Raw genomic sequence first — 7208 nt, 5'->3', positions numbered from 1 at the left:
TCCATATTATGGTATAGCCCCCATATAGACCGATCTCCCGATTTGGGGTCTTGGGCTTATAGAAACCGTAGTTTTTATCCAATTTGTCTGAAATTGGAAATTTAGAGGTATTTTAGGACCATAAAGAGGTGTGCCGAAAATGGTGAGTATCGATCCATATTTTGGTATAGCCCCCATATAGACCGATTCCCCAATTTTACTTCTTGGGCTTCTAGAATCCGAAGTTTTTATCCTATTTGCCTGAAATTGGAAATCTAGAGGTATTTTCGGGTCACAAAGAGGTGTGCCGAAAATGGCGAGTATCGGTCCATATTTTAGTATAGCCCCCATAAGAACGATCTCCCGATTTAACTCCTTGGGTTTCTAGAAACCGTAGTTTTTATCTGATATGCCTGAAATTGTAAATATTCTGGTATTTTAGGCTCACAAAAACGTGTATCGGATTAAGTTTTTATCGGTCCACTTGGTAATGCCTCCATATAGACCGACTTCACTTCTTGAGGGTGTAGAAGGTGCACTGATCATGAAAATTGCTTGAAACTCAATGTAAAAGTTCCAGATTTTACTTCTACAGATTTAAGATTTAAAATCAAGACGTTATTTTATAATTTTCTTGCACACTTACAAGAGATGTTAATGATTCCTCTAAACCTCGAACAAAAATGGTTCTTATAAATCCAGAATCTGATATAGTCCTTATAGGTGAAATCTTTAAATTTACTTCGGGTTGTGTCCTCAAGTCCTCAAGCCCTCCTGAAATTTCAAAGGAAACCCTAATATTTGGTTCATGGTGGTGGGTATTTAAGATTCGGCCCGGCCGAACTTACTGCTGTATATACTTGTTTGTTAATGTGTTAAATGTTTTTTCTTTTTGTTTAAAGTAATTTCCCTGAAGACGAGCATCGGAGATGTCTCGAAATATTGGAAAATTTCAAATATAAAAATACAACTCAAAAAACAACAACATCTGTTTTTATTCACATGACCTCAAGCCGAACTAAGCAAATATAATTAAATGTTTAAAGGTCAACTAATTAAAACAACAAAATTTTATTTCTATTGAAAATTTTCTCAAAATTATATTTCTATAGAAAATTTTTTCAAAATTATATTTCTATAGAAAATTTTTTCAAAATATCATTTCTATAGAAAATTTTCTCAAAACTTTATTTCTATGTATAATTTTGTCAAAATTTTATTTCTATGGAAAATTTTGTCAAAATTTTATTTCTATGGAAAATTTTGTCAAAATTTTATTTCTATGGGAAATTTTGTCAAAATTTTATTTCTATGGAAAATTTTGTCAAAATTTTATTTATATGGAAAATTTAGTCAACATTTTATTTCTATAGAAAATTTTGTAAAAATTTTATTTCTATGGAAAATTTTGTCAAAATTTTATTTCTATGGAAAATTTTGTCAAAATTTTATTTCTATTGAAAATTTTGTCAAAATTTTATATATATGGAAAATTTAGTCAACATTTTATTTCTATGGGAACTTTTGTCAAAATTTTATTTTTATAGATTTTTTTTAATTTTATTTCTATAAAAAAAATTTGTCAAAGTTTCATTTTATTTTTAAGCAATACTTATCATAGTTTCGGCTATAGGTCGATTAAAAAACATAGGATTGATGTTTTTATTTAAGTTTTATCTCCAATATTTCGATTGACTTCGTCAAACCCGTTTTCAAGGCTGGTTTTGACGAAGTCAACCGAAATATTGGAAATAAAACTTAAATAAAAACATCAATCCTATGTTTTTTAATCGACCTATAGCCGAAACTATGATAAGTATTGCTTAAAATTAAAAAAAAGGTCAACGATAATCAATCAGAAATAAAGTTTTATTTCTACAAAAAAATATGTCAAAATTTTGTCAAAATTTTATTTCTATGGAAAATTTTGTCAAAATTTTATTTCTATAGAAAATTTTGTCAAAATTTTATTTCTATTGAAAATGTTGTCAAAATTTTATTTATATGGAAAATTTAGTCAACATTTTATTTCTATAAAAACCTTTGTCAAAATTTTATTATTTTTATAGATTTGTTTTTAATTTTATTTCTATAGAAAATTTTGTCAAAATTTTATTTCTACAAAAAAATATGTCAAAACTTTGGCAAAATTGTATTTCTATGTAAAATTTTGCCAACATTTGATCTCTATGGAAAATTTAGTCAACATTTTATTTCTATAGAAAATTTTGTCAAAATTTTATTTTTATAGTTTTTTTTTAATTTTATTTCTATACAAAATTTTGTCGAAATTTTTTTCTATATACAATTTTGTCAAAATTTTATTTCTATAGAAAATGTTGTAAAAATTTTATTGCTATAGAAAATTTTGTAAAAATTTTATCTCTATGGAAAATTTAGTCAACATTTTATTTGTATAGAAAATTTTGTCAAAATTTTATTTTTATAGATTTTTTTTAATTTCTATAGAAAATTTTGTCAAAATTTTATTTCTATACAAAACTTTATAAAAATTTTAGTTCCATGGAAAATTTTGCCAAAATTTTATTTCGATAGAAAATTTTGTCAAAATTTAATTTCTATAGAAATTTTTTTAATAATTTTGTTTCTGTAGAAAATTTTGTACAAATGTTATTTCTATGGAAAATTTTGTCAAAATTTTATTTGTATAGAAAATGTTGGCAAAACTTTATTCCTATGGAAAATGTTTGTAAAACTATATTTTTATAGAAAATGTTGTCAAAATTTGTTTACTATAGAAAATGTTGTCACAATTTTATTTCTATAGATAATTTTGTCAAAATTTTATTTCTATTGGAAATTTTGTGCAAATTTTATTCCTATAGAAAATTTTGACAAAATTTTACTTTTATAGATTTTTTTATTTTTATTTCTATAGAAAATTTTGTCAAAATTTTATTTCTATAGAAAATTTTGTCAAAATTTTATTTCTATACAAAACTTTATAAAAATTTTATTTCCATGGAAAATTTTTCCAAAATTTTATTTCGATAGAATATTTTGTCAAAATTTTATTTCTATAGAAAATTTTGTCAAAATTTTATTTCTATAGAAAACTTTGTAAAAATTTTATTTCTTTGGAAAATTTTGTAAAAATTTTCTTTCTATAGAAAAGTTTGTCAAAATTTCATTTCTATAGAAAATTTTGTCAAAATTTTATTTCTATGGAAAATTTTGCCAAAATTTTATTTCTATAGAAAATTTTGTAAAAATTTCATTTCTATAGAAACTTTTGTCAAAATTTTATTTCTATGGAAAATTTTGTCAAAATTTCATTTCTATACAAAATGTTGTCAAAATTTTATTTCTATAGAAAATTTTGTCAAAATTTCATTTCTATAGAAAACTTTGTAAAAATTTTATTTCTATTGAAAATTTTGTGCAAATTTTATTCCTATAGAAAATTTTGACAAAATTTTATTTTTATAGATTTTTTTATTTTTATTTCTATAGAAAATTTTGTCAAAATTTTATTTCCATAGAAAATTTTGTCAAAATTTTATTTCTATACAAACTTTATAAAAATTTTATTTCCATGGAAAATTTTGCCAAAATTTTATTTCGATAGAATATTTTGTCAAAATTTTATTTCTATAGAAAATTTTGTCAAAATTTTATTTCTATAGAAAAGTTTGTCAAAATTTCATTTCTATAGAAAATTTTGTCAAAATTTTATTTCTATGGACAATTTTGCCAAAATTTTATTTCTATAGAAAATTTTGTCAAAATTTTATTTCTTTAGAAAAATTTGTAAAAGTTTTATTTCTATAGAAAATTGTACCTAAATTTTATTTCTATAGAATTTTTTTTTCAAAATTTTTTTTCTATAGAAACTTTTGTCAAAACTTTAATTCTATGAAAAATTTTGTCGAAATTTTATTCCTATGGAAAAATTTTTGGAGAGGAATATTTTGCAAAATCTAACAAAACATCAAGAATTCTACAAATCTAGCAAACAGTAAAAAATGTACCATGTGGTAGAATTCTATCAACTGTGGCAACCGTGATTTTTACCCAAAATAGGTAAATATTCTAAATTTGATTGGATCAAAACTGCGACCTAGACTTTGATTACAAAAATGTGTTCACAGACAGACAGACGGACATGGCTAGATCGACTCAGGACCCGACCCTGAGTATTATTCTCAAGGGCACCATGTGCCTATCTCGCCTCCTTCTGGGTGTTGCAAACATACACACTAACTTAGAATACCCTGGTCCGCAGGGTATACAAATTAACTAAGGGCGTTTTCGTTTCGCAAAAAATATGTTGCATTGGTGTTACACTACTTTTTCCCTCATTGTATGTATTTTCGCCCAAATGATGGTTGTTAGGTTAGGTTATGTGGCAGCCCGATGTATCAGGCTCACTTAGACTATTCAGTCCATTGTGATACCACAGTGGTGAACTTCTCTCTTATCACTGAGTGCTGCCTGATTCCATGTTAAGCTCAATGACAATGGACCTCCTTTTTATAGCCGAGTCCGAACGGCGTTCCACATTCCAGTGAAACCACTTAGAGAAGCTTTGAAACCCTCAGAAATATCACCAGCATTACTGAGGTGGGATAATCCACCGCTGAAAAACTTTTTGGTGTTCGGTCGTAGCAGGAATCGAACCCACGACCTTGTGTATGCAAGGCGGGCATGCTAACCATTGCACCACGGTGGCTCCCAAATGATACACAGAGAATACAGATTGGTTGTGATAACGGAATTTATTACCAACCTCATTTTGGCAGTTGTAGCAACTATCTGTTGGAAATTGTGTCACCTGACTAATTCGGTCGACTCAATCGAATTATGGGAAATGCAACTAATACTCCATATGGTATTGGTTGTATTAACCTATGGAATTGGTCGTTATTCCTTTCTTCATTCGGTTGCATTACCCAATCTAAATAAAACCCACAACCGAATTGCAAACTAATATTTTTCCGCAAAATATTATATTTTATTTAGATATATTTATTTTAGATTGATAGAGAATAAATAAAAATATTATATATTAATAGCGATGAAAATAAACGATTCCTTTAACCCTTATAACAGGTTGGCTGATATGTCCCCGGTCTGACACATAGATTGCGTCGCTAGTATTAAATGCATATTATTTTTATATAGTACCAACCTTCAAATGATTCGTGTCAAAATTTGACGTCTGTAAGTCAATTAGTTTGTGAGATAGAGCGTCTTTTGTGAAGCAACTTTTGTTATTGTAAAAAAAATGGAAAAAAGGATTTTTTTGTTAAAATACTGTTTTCATTATTACAACCGATTGCCAAACAATCCATTTTCTGTGTATAGTGTCATTCCAAAGTTATTGTTAATTCATAATATTGGGAGGGATACAGGTGGTACTAATATGTAAATTATAATTATGTAAACATTTTTTTCAGTGTACCCTCTAGGCATAAAGCAAATTTTCCAATCCCGAGATTAAATAAAAAATTTTCCCAAAACGAAATTTTCGAGTATAACAACGAAAAACGTTGACAACACGATCAGGTTTTCGCGATTCTCTCTCTTTTTTACTCACAAAGACACTGTAGTAAACTCATATCTCGTAATTTTCAATTCGATTATTTTTTTCACGATGAGAATGTATTCTTGCTACATATGTACGCATCTCTTTTCGGCTATGGCGAGCGTCTGTATTTAAAAATATCTCCTATGTTTATTTTCAATTTTTAATGTTTTGAATGTTCCACTTAAGAATGTTGTTCTTTGGTCATACTCAGGGATATGGATGTCTCATGTCTGCGCACTTTAGTCACACTCCTTGTTATTTTGCTTTGTTGTTTCCAAAAGAATTATTGCGTTATCATTTAAACAACTTGTATGATTTACAAAAATGCACCAGATATATGTATGGTATGGTATATGTATTTGGATGCATATTGGTACGTGCGAACTGTTGATACACTGTTAGAAAAATATGTTTTTCATATGTTCCGATATAAACAAAATGTTTTTCTGGCACGATTTTAAACCACAATATATTTAAGTGCGAACATGTAATTTTCCTAAACTAACACTAAATTTTTGGGACATCTATGTTAATATGTTAGAATATATTATGTTTGGGGCATGAATGTTTCATAAAAATCATATGTGTGGATACAAACATATATAAATTTACAAATTTCAACTAAACATACATATGTTGTGATATTTTATTCAAAGCGACAGAGAGAGTATAGAGAGAAATAGAGATGGAAACCGGGAGAGTTGACGAAAGATATCAATATAACACAGCAAAAGAGTCAAAAGAGAACAATTTCTGTGAAACCGCTTGTATGTTGTTTCGGAAAATTGTTTTATGATAAGGCCAAAAATTTGATATGTTTAAGTCTAAATATTATTTAATTTGAATAAAGAGAATATACATTCTGAACCAAGAGAATAGACATTTGAAAAACAAACTGCTTATGTTTTCTCCTTGAGAGCAGCATTTTATGTATGTGTGGACATGTGTTTTGTTTATCATTTTGGCATTATTTTTTTCTTGGTTCGTTAAAAGAAATCAGGGGTCTTCATAAAAATAACGAAAGGGCACTATACTCTTTTTAGAGTTGGGACGGTAAAATGAAATAAGGAGGAAATAGTGAAAAATTACACAGTAAAATGTAAAAAAACAAAGTTTAGTTTCTCTTTATTAAAAAGTAGTCCACGAGGAGTTGACGGACACCATCAAATATAAAAGCGGGCATTAAGTTCGACTTTTACAGCTAAAACAATTTAAAAAGTTTATTTTCTTTAAAATGAATTATTAAAGAAAAATAAAAGGAATTTTAGAGCGATGGTGTTAAATGCTAGTAAAAAACTGTTCACTCCTAAATAAATTTATGTTTATATTATAAAATTATGTATGTATATTTATACTCGACTCCACGTTCTTCTTTTGTTAGTTTTTGAATTCCTTCCAAATTTTAAAGTTTTGTACAAAAACAGTTTTTTATTACAAGATTGTTATTTTTGCAATAAAAAATAATATTTTATCCAAAAATCATTCAATTTCGTTTATAGCAAGCACTGTTACTGACTATAAATCTTTAATAACGCACATTTCGATGTTTCATTTAAAAAATTAATATAGTATAAATATAAATGTGTACATTAAAAAAAAAAAAAAAAAACAAAAAAAAATGTTCGGTCGCAGCAGGGATTGAACCCACGACCCTTTGCATGCAAGGCAGACATGCTAA

The sequence above is a fragment of the Haematobia irritans genome, chromosome 1 (genome assembly GCF_050003625.1).
Source record: "Haematobia irritans isolate KBUSLIRL chromosome 1, ASM5000362v1, whole genome shotgun sequence".
In the NCBI taxonomy this organism is placed as follows: Eukaryota; Metazoa; Arthropoda; class Insecta; order Diptera; family Muscidae; genus Haematobia; species Haematobia irritans.
Note: the sequence above shows the minus strand (reverse complement) of the source record.